We start from the raw sequence: 12689 nt of genomic DNA, 5'->3' as shown, positions 1-12689 counted from the left end.
ACATCATTGTCTTCAGGCTGGGTAATTTGTGCTCTAAAGCACTCTGAAGTCATTTGTTTAGAACATAACTGATGCTCAGCATGTCCTAAGACCAGTAGAAAATCTCAGAAAATTAGTGCCGTCCTGGATAGTTTCTAATTCCTACCTAAACTATAAAGGTTCTAAAGGATCCTGAAAGGACTGGGAAAACACAAAACATGCCAAAAGCATTTGTTTAAATCTGATACTCACCAGTAAGTGTTGGCGTGTGAGGAGATAAGCAGTAAGAAGGGCGAGAATACCCAGGACATTTGAAGTTTATACATTTAAAAGATTTCCAAACCAGGAACTGAGTAGAAGTCCCCAGACATTATAAATGTTCTAAATGTAAAGATTTATTTTTACTTGTTCACTTAAATAAGCACGGGAGGAAAAAGCTATTTGTATACAAATGCAAATTAGAGAACTTTCTACTAGTACTAAAATATGTCATGAAACACACGTTTCTTCAATTTCAAAGTGTTGTACTACAATTAAGAGAAGAATAATATAACAATGTTACCCTCTTCAATTTATTTTTTGTACTGAGCATGCAATTTTCTGCTTGGCTAATCATTTAGACATGATTATGAAACAAGAATATACACATCACTGAGTCTCAATTGAAGAGCACAAAGCTCATTTATTACAAGTTAGCCATGTCAAAAAAATGAAAGCAGATAAATGGAGTTTTATAGCTAACTAGCATCAAAACAAGATCACTTTTCACACAGGGTTTTTTTCCCCCCTCCAAGCTGTGGCAGGGGATAGGGAAAGTTAAAAAGAGAAAAATTACTGCAGCCCATTATTTATTTATCAATTGTTATTTAGATTTATTGTTGTTTACAGTAATTGTTATTTAAAAATAAACTACAATATTTTATAATTAATAGCAACCTATGAGTTTGAATACAGATTAAAAACTCCTTATACCACATTAAGATATACACAAAAAACATTAAGCAATGTATTGCTACCTAATTTCTTTGCTCGTAACTGATTTAACGAGTAGTGAAATGAAACAAATCTCTGGGTCCATTTTCAAATTAAACTCATTTTTTACAACTAGCAGGTGTGCAGTCTAGTGGCCTTCCCATCTTTAATAAAAGCATCTGCTTTCATTGGATATTCCAATGAGTTTTTCCTCCCAAACTACCGTGTATCAGCATACAAAGACCTGTTTAGCAGCACAGCTGAAACAGTACAGACCCTGATACCTGGTATAAGGTAAATTAATCATTCACTGGAAGAGTTACTAAAACCAGGAAAGAATACAGTCTTCAAAATGGAAGAGCTTTTATGTTTACCATGATCAGAGCATCACGAAAGTCCAGCCAGTGCTTCAAAGAGATCACTAGTTCAGATGGACAAAGGCCCTACCAGCATTCAACAAGCTTTCTGACCCAGACCTATCAGCCACAGGGCAGGTGGGAGCATCTGCCAGGAGAGCAGAGCAGAACAGTGTGACAAGAGTGACAGACACCCACCCACCCTTGACAGAGGATGGATCACAAACCCAGTGGCTGCCACGGGGGCAGCTCCAGTGACAAACCCAAATAAAACAGCACTTTCCTCCAGGGAAGTGCAAGACACCTGTGTACAGAGGAGGTTTTTGGAGGAACCACAAGTCCTAGGGGCACTGTTCAGTGTCTGGCAATAAAAATTCAGCCTCCACTTTTGCTCACCTGGCCCCATGCACTAACTGTGCCAAGAGATGTGCTGTGCATTTCTCCATCATAAATTCTATCTCCTCGTGTCAGGTTGGGTTGCCTCGTTGGTTAACCAGGACACAATATTAAATACCAAAAAATGCAGAGACAGACATTTTTGTTGACAAGTGCCAAGAGATAGTCACAGTTAAGAACAGACACGAAGAAATAAATTTCAGATGAGGGATTGACAGCATTACTGCAACTCGCAAAGAGCAGAAAATGTTTTTTCAACACAGATTTTTAAGAAAAATTTTAGGATTTGGGCAAAATCCAGTATCAATGCTGTGGATAGTCCTCTTTGGTTTAGCACTCAGAGCAAGACTTCAGAGCACACAGCAGTTTCAGAAAGCACAGAGCTCACTGATGGTAGGAGTCAGGAGTTCTCTATAACACTAATGGGGAAGAGGATCAATATCGCAGAAGAAAAAGGAAACATTGGTTTTCACTGGTACAGTTTGGGTTTTTTCCTTGGAAGGCAATTCAGTGGGCTTGGGAAAGTAAGACTGCAGCTTACTGCACTAGGACACAAGTATTGCATTTCACTAGAAATTGGGGAATTCCTAGTAAAATAAGTTCTTGGATAGCCTTTCTCCTCCAGGCTTTTTATGAACAGACATTTGAACCTCACAAAATTAGTTTTCAAATGTGTTTTTACACAGAGGAGAACAACATCAAGCAGTGCAAGCTTGTACCATTATCTACCTAATCACTATGAAAAAGAACAATAAATTGATGTTGAAGTAGAAAAGGTTACTGTAGTATCAGTTACCAAGAGACCCACTCCCACACCCATAATCACCTCTAAAATTTCTATCACTGTCAGCAGGGTTCTGTGCTCCAGCTTTGTTTGGCATGGCTCACTAAATAAAAGACTATTTCTCAACAACTGGTTTTCTGTTCCAGATGAATTGCAGTCACAGCCAAAGGCACTCACAGAAGGAACAGCAACACCTGCATCACAAGCAAAACAGAGCAATAAAGATTCCATGCAACAGTATTTGTATGGGATGGACCTTGACAACACCAGCAGCTGAGCACCTGGGCCCTGACAGAAGTGCTAGCAGAGGACATACTCAGAACTGCTGGAGGTACCACTGATGGACAGGAAAGACTCAGATTAATTCATTTTCTGCCAAGCCTCTCATCTTCCACAGGCCATGCCTCGTGGCAGCCCCCCTCCTTCCTTCATCTACACTCCCCAGTATTCCAGGTTGAAACTCTTGCAAGGTGGTTGCCAAAACCACAAGTCAGCAGGACAGAAATGAGCAGCTGGAGCCTAAATTTCAGGAGCCGACATCATTGTGGTAGAAATAATTTGGGTGCTAAGACTTCCTACCAGTGTTACTGCCCTGGCAGTCTGGCCACTTATACTGACTAGTTATCTGCTCCCCACATTTCATGTTTTGGTGACATCTTCCTTCCCAGTTATTATTATGCAAATGTAGAATATTAACTTAATGTGTATGTCTATATAAATCACTTGTTCTTCTAATTATTTTAACTCTAGAAGTTCCATCAGCTCTGTAAAGTTCTCCTACATTTCAATCTTTTCTCCAATCAGATCTTGAAAAATAGGCACGGCCTTAAAAAAAGTAATAATTATTTCAACCTTTGATACTTCTATCTCTACTTTCCCTGGTCATTATATCACCTAAATTAATATTCCACATTAGAATCATACAATCACAGCAGGATTGCATTGTTTTGTTTCAGCCAATGAAGTGACATAGAGCAGCAGTCACACATTTTCTTTTCATCTTTTCTCACAGTCATAGTAACATTTATTACTATTTCTTAGGTGTCACACTATCATTATTTTAACAGTATCTGCTACATGCAACTCATTATAATGTGTGAATACATTTCCAGGAGGGTCAAATTTGTTTGTACATTTTACTTAAAAACACACAGCTTATAATCAGTGCTTTCCAAGGTGCTTAAAGTTTGGAGTTCTGCTGAAAACTACTGTATGTAATTTTAACTGACAAAAAGCCTAGCAAGGACTTGGAGTGACTGGTACAGCTGGATGTGCTAAACTTCCATTAGTAACAACTAGCACAGACAAGAACTAAGGGGGTTTATATAATAAAGCACAAAACAGTTGAGTGGGTTATTTACAGTAGTATAGAATTTTTTTTCAGATACCAGTGTCCTTCATGCAGAAGGCTTAACATGCTTATTGTGCTAAACTGCCAAAATCATCTGCAGTGAATTGGCAAAAAAATAAGGAGATGATGAAATTACAGGTGTCCAAGACAATTACTTCTCCTTCCATGGAGCAATCTGAATGGTATTCCTTTTTTGTTGCTTAAATGTCACAATCCAGTTAAACATACCATGTTGCTGACTAAACAAAATTATCACATTTTAGCACCATCCATTACAATATTACTGTGTTTATTAACTACAGGGAAAGCAGGGCATAAAAGAAACATTAACCATAAAATGCACAAGCTTTACGTGTACCTTTTTACACATATTCCTCTTAGGTAAAGATTATCTATACTGAATACGTAAAATGGGTTCTAAGCTTTTTTCTCCCCAGTATCAAACCTTTGTAATAACCATATTTTGTATATTCCCTCCCAACAGGGAATATATCTGAGCTCAGTTTGAGGTTAATGATCTTTTTACATTCCCTTTTTAAGCTATAGATCACTACTGAATATTATATTTTCTTTTGTTCCTGTTTGATCAAGGGAATATTGTTCAACGACACCACATTCTTTGACAAGTTCTTTAGGAAGATGGACACATTAAAGACAAGAGAAAGAGACTGCAAGAAAGATACATGCATTTCATTAGAATTACGGGGATTGGAACAAATGCAACATAAAATGAAAAGCCCTTAATCACTTCAGAGGCAAGTTGTTACATACTTGTATCCTGTAACAAGCCGTTCTAAACTGCTTATAACAATCCAGTATAATTCTTTTCCAGCACAAAGAACAGTTCGCTGGGAAAGCAGTTTAAATTTGGCCAAAAGACATGGTTGTTTCTATCCTGTAAAACCAAAGCTGTCACAGTGAAACTACACCAGTATGAAAGCAAATCCAGCACGATCATTAAAGTGGGGAGAAAGAGCCACATAAGCAACAGTATTAAAAGTGCCAGTCAGGGACAAGACAGCTTTTAAAAGGCAACTACGTAGAACACTATCTAGAATTATGGGTTCTTGAAGAAAAATTGTTTCTTTAGTTCTACCATAGAATTCCTGATGGGCACATGAATGTAAATAAAATACAAAAATACTAATATGCCAGCAATGCAATTAATAAATCACAGTTCATAATAATCCTCCAAAATGGGAGCTGGGTTATTGTCCAGATGAGGGACAGAAATATTTGGAAGTGCAGTTACAAGCAGCACAAAATTCCGCTGTCCCCTCCCACAGGAGCCCAAAGGACTGATATCCACAGAGCTGCTGATGGTGATGGAGAGGGGCAGGAGGAATGTTAACAATCTTCCCCTTTTGACCCACAGCAGACTAAGATCACAAAGCGACTTTGCAGGGATGGAGTCCACGAAAAGAAACACAGGCCACACACAGAAAGTATGCTGAGCTGACACAGACTGATGCATCTGCATTCTTCTCCCCCCCCCTTTTTTTTTTTGGACTTGTTTGATTTATGGTTCAATTAGAACAGTAGACTGTATATCCCATCTTCATATTGAAACTATTGCTTTTTTCAGGGGACTTGATAAAACAGCCTCATTTAGGACTTACTGACCTTTTTATTGCTAGTCCCAGGCTCTTCCAATCACTAACTCAGATGCAGGTAAACACATCACTGTTTTTTCATACCCTTCCAGAAAGATGCTGTTTCTTTTGAATTTCCCTAGAATGCAGGATTAGCTTCTACACGAGGATGGCTGGAAAAGTATACTACTCTTCAGTTGTCACAGTTTCTTAACGTTTGGCTTGCTACCTCTGACACCTGGGTTTTAAACACCACAGTGCTTATTTATGAAACATTATATCACAGAAATCAGAGGCAAATCCCAATCTATTTACATAACACCTTCTGCAGCAGTGAAACCAGGTAGCAAAGCACTTGCCCTGCTCTCTTACTGCTCCCTGCCACAACATTCCTACAGCCCATCTCTCTCCTGCTATAGCAACAAAACACTTCCCAGAACCATGCTGTGAGCCACACCAAAATGACTAAAGGCTGGAAAAAGTTCAACCTGTATCAATAAAAGGATAAAGCAAAAACTTCAAGAACAAGAGTACCTTACTGAATTAAAAGCCTTCACAGAGTGATAGGAGGAGGGAAGACAATAAACAGGTTTCTTTAGCAAGGGATTGCGAGGATCACCAGAGCACAACAGATTTGATGCACCAAGGGAGGGACAGAGGGAAAAAAAAAAGTGACAAAACAAAAAACAAAGAAAACAAACAAAAACATGGAAGTGAAAGTTTTCTGCTCTGTTTGGGTATTTGGAACTAAGGCATTGGAAGGAGACATTGAAGGTCCAGGTTGAGTTCCCAGTTGGGGATGCAAGCACTAAACCTAAGCCTCAGGTGGAGCCTTGTGAGCTCCATATGCTGCCAATTACAAAAGCTGAGCCCCTGCACTGATTGCTGCTGCTCTGCATGGCAAATGTTTAAGAGGTAGACACCATTTAGGAAGTTCTGGCCTTTTCCTTATTCACTCTAACTAGTTTCAAGCAGAGGCTCCTATCCCAGAGCAAGGCTGCCTCATGCATTTGCAGAGCCATGACCTGTGAAATTATTTACCTTCTCAGACACATGCATACATGCTCTCCCTGCAGCATTCTGTGAAGAGGAGCAAGCAGAACCAAGATGTAGAGAGGAATACAAAAGGAAAATGGTTCTGCCATCGGAGATTTAAAACATTGAATCACACTTATGGATTGTTCACCTGCACAGTGGCACAAGAAGTCACTACTTTTACTAATTTAAAGCCCAATGAAATTCAAACACAACCTCTTAGTAGCTATTATGCCTAAAATTTTCCACAGCTTCAAGAGGGCAAGTCTGGGTGCATGTAATGTTCTCAGGTGAAGTGTTGTAAGAGGCTGTTAAGAGTATCTTCCATCTTTGACTTCCTTTACCTTACCACACCTTAAAGACAACTTGCTCCACAGTTCTGGGTGATACATGTACCAGTTTATGTACCTCAGATATTACACAAAGGAGTCGTATGAGTAGAGATATGGGGCAATAACACCATTACTGTGCCTTAACTCTAATCTCTGGTGATAGTCAATTAGAATTGGCCTAAGATACCTACAAAAACAAGTGAAAACCAAACTCACCAAAATTATACATACCATGTAGTTTATCTTTTTAACTAAAATACAAAACTCATACTGAGTTCCTTGTTTTTACAGTTGACAATAATTTTTTTGCCTTTTCAGAAGAGCACTGAGGTCACTGGAGGATAACCAATGAATTATTTATAAGTTTTGAAAAAGTTACTAAATTTATTCATTCCTATCGCTTTTTCCTTGAAAGGTTATTGTAAAGTCACTACAGTTCTTTCTGGTTTGGCCAAGTTCATTAACACCCATCCCATGATTACTACTACTGTTACTTTTTAATACTGTGGAATACTTATACCTATAAATGGATGACTCACCTTTAGAAGCCTTTTTTCTCTCCCTGAATGCAGCATTGGTTGTCAGAACAGAGGACCAGCTGACTCACCTTTTCTGTTAAGTTTCTAGTCTTCTATTATACCACAAAGATAAAATTTAAAGAGCACATCACATCACTTGACCTTGCATACATCCCCCTTCCCATGCACAACTCATTCTTTACCTCCTCACCCAACTGCCTCAACAAACACTACACATCAATCCCTAAAACACCTCCAACAAAAGGGTCAGTCCTGCACTACAGAAGTAATCCATTTTTTGGGATTCTTCCACTGCTGAAACAGAAAGCTCCCAAATAAGGGGAAAGTTGTTAAGAAACAAGGAAAATCTAAGGACTCAAATTAACTGCCCTCAGTAAGCAATACCTGCAGCAGCTGCCCAGGGAGGTGGTGGATTCTCCATCCCTGGAGGTTTTTAAGATGAGACTGGATGTGGCACTTAGTGCCATGGTCTGGTAACCGCAGTGGTGGTGGATCAAGGGTTGGACTTGATGATCTCAGAGGTCCTTTCCAACCCAGCTGATTCTATGATTCTGCTGCCGACCTCTCCCCCAGGCAGAGTGTTGCTTTTCCATTACAAAAGCCTGACTTTTAGTGCTTTCAAAACCACTGTGGGTTCACATACAGACCAAATTATCTCAGTGAGAAAAGCTTAAAACTAATTATAATTTTTCAGCATTATCAGATCTGTTCTGTGGTGTGACTGGGAATTCTTTGCACAGTAAGTGCAGCAAATTCAGGATGAATTTTCTTTGACCTAAAGCTGAACAGGTGTTTTGAGGAAACAGAAACTGCTCTGTTGCCCAAGGCTCCACTAAACCATTAGAGTGAGAGAAAAAAAGTCTGAAATTACAGGGTGGAAAAGAGAAATTAAATAAAATCCCTCTCACGTACACACACCAAAACAGAAAAGCAGATAATCTTTTAAGATAAGACACATGCAACAAAAAAACCACAGATTAGTAAGCTGAGGCAAAACCAAGTTGGAGTCATTTGAATACCGTTTCTATGAAAATGGAGGTTTCCCACCACAGAGGAATTCAGACTTCTGAATTTCAAATTCAGAAGAAAAATAGAGACAGCTGCTTGAACATCTTCCTAGTGTTAAGTAATTCCTCACCACCTACATCATCACCATCATATATGAACAGGCAGAAATTCTGACTCCACAAAAATAATAGCAGAAAAACTTCTCCCCTCCAACTCAGAATATTCTGTGCTCTATTCTGCTGGTTGTTAGGCCAGAGTGTGGTCATTGATAACCTTGCTGATTTCTGCTTTTTCACAGAGGAAACTAATTGTCATGGGTGCTAGAAAATCCATTTTCCTTTCTTTGAAACACACACACAATATAGTACAAGTAACAACAGCATGCAAAGATCATAAAACTAGCTTACACCAGCATGTCATCTGAAAAATACCTTCATTGATATTGCTTTAAAAGTATTTTCCAAAACAGATACTGTATCACAGTGGTTACAAAACCTTAAATCAAGTCTCCATGAAGACTCTGGTAAAGAAACCAGTTCTCATATGATTTTCATATGCTATCAACTCCTGTCATTGCAGAATGCTACTTAAGTCTCTCCTACTAAAAGGAGCTGTCATCACAACCTGTTTAAGGTACTAACAGCAGGCCAGTGCAGGAACTCAGCCAGGTCTTGCTTTAGCACTTGCACACAGGGCAAAAGGAAACCCTCACACTGCAGCTATGCAGGACTCCTTTCATTAGCTCATAACATTTTCTAAGTCGTGATCAGATAGAATCAATAGCACCTACTGATAAAGTCATGATGCATACTTCAGATATTATATGGAAAGTCTGAACAGCTTCTCTCCTGAAGGGCACCAACCTCAGTATGCCCTTGGAGGAGAATAACTTGCTGAATTTTCAGAAGCAACTAAAGGAAATAAGGTACCTTTTGCTCTTCAACAAGTCAGTGGGAACTGAAGTTTAAAACTGATTTAATTGAAGAAATTACAATATAATGAAGTAGCTAATGCTAGACTCATTTTTGTAGGATATTCCAGGGCAGTGTAGATGGAAGAGCAGCCACTACTCCAAGACTAAACAGAACAGGTTTTGCTCAAGAACCTACTAAAACTGGGCAAGACTCTAAAAGTACACAACCACCACACGAACAATGAGGCAATGACTGGCACAAGCAGAGCAAGGCGTCTCGGAATTTCACAATCACACTACTAAATATTTTATTGAAGCACTTTTCTTTGCTGTCCTCTTCTTTCTCTTTGGAGTTAAGAGCCTGTCACTGTCTCCACAGCCAGACTGCATCCTGTGGCAAGGGCAGCAGAAACACACAGTGTAAGCTGCTATTATTTTCTCTGTGTTTTATGTGCACACTGATGTAATTGAACAGCTGAGAGCAAGAGCTATCAGCACCAACCATCAGGCAGTACATGCAAGTTATCAAGAGAGGAGCAGAGTTTTGACATTTCTTAACTCCTAAAGATGAGAGTAACAGTTCTGAGTTACTCTTTTTCCCTCTCCTCCCTAGATTAAAAAAAAAATAAAAAGAGAAAGCAACATTTTCTTTCCCACTTTATGTCCAATTTCCCAAGTTTTTCAGCAAAGAAAGGAATGGAATCCAAACTAGCTTTATCACATAAAAGAGAAAGTATGTTTAAAACTATTTCAAAGGATTTGTCTTAGACACATCAGCATTGTAAACAGCTATTTAATGCTACCCATGTCAGAACTCAAGCATAAAACCCACAGAAGTACAAAATATTACCCTCATGCCCCCAGTTCTACATCACTCTGCTTCTCTATTAAAAGCTAACAAGTGCTCCCAGCTGTTTAAAAAAAAAAATAAATAAGAAAAGCTTCTTTGGGCCAAGTCATTGTCAAACTCCCTCAAGGAGCTAATGAAACTTTGCCTGATTAAAGATTGTAAACCCATGCTTTTCTCACAATTAATGCAACATGCCAGGTCTTATTTTGTCATTCCAAGAGCCATGCCAGCAGGATCACAAGTCCCATTGTCAACAGCTTATCACAAAACCTAATATATATGGGAAATACACTCCAGACAACATAGAGGGGCCAAAGTAACTTTTAATGGGTAATCAACCACTGGGTTAGTACCTCAACAGTTTTTACATGATGTCAAGAGCACTCAATTTTGAGAGTAAGAAGAGAACTCCAAGGACTTGGAGGGGAAGGGAAAAAAAAAAAAAAGGCAAAAGTTAAGTTGATAAAAATATAGGATAAAATTAGAACAAACAGCAGGGGCAGGAATTTGCTCATACTGAACAACTGGCTAGAACTGAGACTCAGATAGTGTGATCTGAGTGTGATCTGCCTGTTACACAGGCAGAGGACTGGGGAGGGGGGTTGTTAGGAGTTTTTAACTGCAGAACTGCCATTTTCCCCAAAGTTTTCAATGAGTGAAGAAAATTTACTTTTATTATTGTTTTTCAGAGCAGCTGTGATTGGACTTGTGATCTTACAGATCACACTTAAAAGCTTATTCAGCAAAATAAGTTTTCTACTTTGACAGTAAATTATTTTTGTTATGTGATAACAACATGGCTTTCATATTTGAACACAGTTTGGGGGCTTTTTTCTTCCCTGCACAACAAGACCAGTCTCCTCTCTCTTCCCATAAACACTCCAGTTTTAATTTAAGTGTCAAGAAGTATAAAAGTCTCTCATTTCTGAAATTCAAAGTCAGATCTCTTACAAGACATAGACAATCCCCATATTTTCAGTACCTTAAACTGACCAAATATAAACACTCCAGAACAAAACACAGCACTGTCAGTGACCTACAAGCATAATTAACTTCTAGGCATTGACTTTAATAGTACTCATAGTGTTGAGGCCAAGACCTGTCACAACTAAAGAACTAAAACAAGAAAGTGCATTCTACTCTTCCTGTCACTTTTTAAAAGACAAAAACTTGTGAACAAAACATTTTAGAAAACACTGAAGTGAAATAAAGAGCAAACAGCCATCCTAATAATCAACAGCAAAGTAGTATAGGAATATAAAAAACCTTGATTAAGTTATTTTCGCTCTCACATCATTAACAATTTTGACTCCTTCTGCAAAGTTTGGAAGTTATCTTAGGAAAAATTGTAAACAGAATTTTTTTTTTAAGAAAGGAAATCAATTAGCCACACACAGTTATTCACATGAATTTGCAAATTACTCCATTATAACAGATATCATTATCTCCAAAACCAAGCACATAGCCAATAAGTTAGTATCTTGAAAAGCTGAAAGAGGTGATAGTTTTTCAGTAATAAAAATCCCCAACATCCTCCTCTGGCAAGAGAGCAAAAGCGTGCAATAGCACAGTATCAACTGTAACAGAATCAAGCAACGAGCATTAGTAAATTCCTACAGAAATCAGAGCGAGATTTATGGTGGCAGAAGAGATTTTTGTAAGGAACTCACTAAAAACACTGAACGTTAACAGTATGTCACAAGCTGAGCATCTTACACACCACCACAGAAAAACACACTCTGAAAGTTTAGAGCTTGACCCAACACTCTTCCCAAAGCAATGGGAAATTCTCTACTCTTGACTGAAGGATCAGAGTCCAGAGAGGACAAATTTGAGCCTCCCCACTAGTTCTAAGGTTACTCCAAGCCTAAGATGTAACATGCACAACTTGGAGATTTAGAAAATCACCTTCCTTAAGAACTCAACAATTCCAACCCAGGTAGGTTCCAAACCTTTCAGCGAATAAGTCTGCAAGCTGCCCACTTTGTGGACACACAAGGTACCATTGTCTCCCTTTATCCTTGAGATGACTGTTGAAAGAAAGGCAAAAATGCCTAGAGCACTGACACCACAGCAAGGTGCAGCCTTCGTGTTCTAGGAGCTCTCCTTCAAACACAGGGCTCATGAAATGAAGAAGTGCTTGGCAGGGGGAACAGCAGGTTGCTGGGCCAGAACTTAGAGGGCCTGACTGCCAGAGCAGTGATTTATTTCTAGCTGATCAGTCCTCCTGGGGTGTTAATTTACATTCCATTTCAAAGCATGAACACTGGACAGGTTTGAGGGAGAAATATGAGAAACAACAATCTACAGTGAGAGAGATAATATTCCATCTTCTCTGTCCAGTTAAGTGTTTCAAGTAGTAGCAAAACCAGTGTTAAAAGCAGAAAAATTTCATGATTCGAAAAATACCAACTTCACCAAAAAAAAAAAAAAAAGAACAAAGGATAAAGCTTATTTCAGCCTTGATTAATTATAGCTTTAATCTTAAGAGTTTTCAGTTTTAGTTTCAGGAATTCTGGGCATATAGCCCAAAAAAAAAAAAAAAAAAAAAAAAAAAAAAAAAAAAAAAAAAAAAAAAAAAA

General features: G+C 38.6%; 1 protein-coding gene across 1 annotated transcript in view; it reads right to left on the bottom strand.

Annotated features, from left to right (window-relative positions):
• ANK3 (ankyrin 3, node of Ranvier (ankyrin G)) overlaps nucleotides 1–12689 on the bottom strand; it is a 362370-nt gene that overhangs the window by 348543 nt on the left and 1138 nt on the right. The window lies entirely within an intron of this gene.

Source organism: Lepidothrix coronata, unplaced genomic scaffold (assembly GCF_001604755.1).
Source record: "Lepidothrix coronata isolate B3197 unplaced genomic scaffold, Lepidothrix_coronata-1.0 Scaffold124, whole genome shotgun sequence".
NCBI lineage: Eukaryota > Metazoa > Chordata > Aves > Passeriformes > Pipridae > Lepidothrix > Lepidothrix coronata.
The sequence above is the reverse complement of the archived record's forward strand: the minus strand, read 5'-3'. Positions and strand labels throughout refer to the sequence as shown.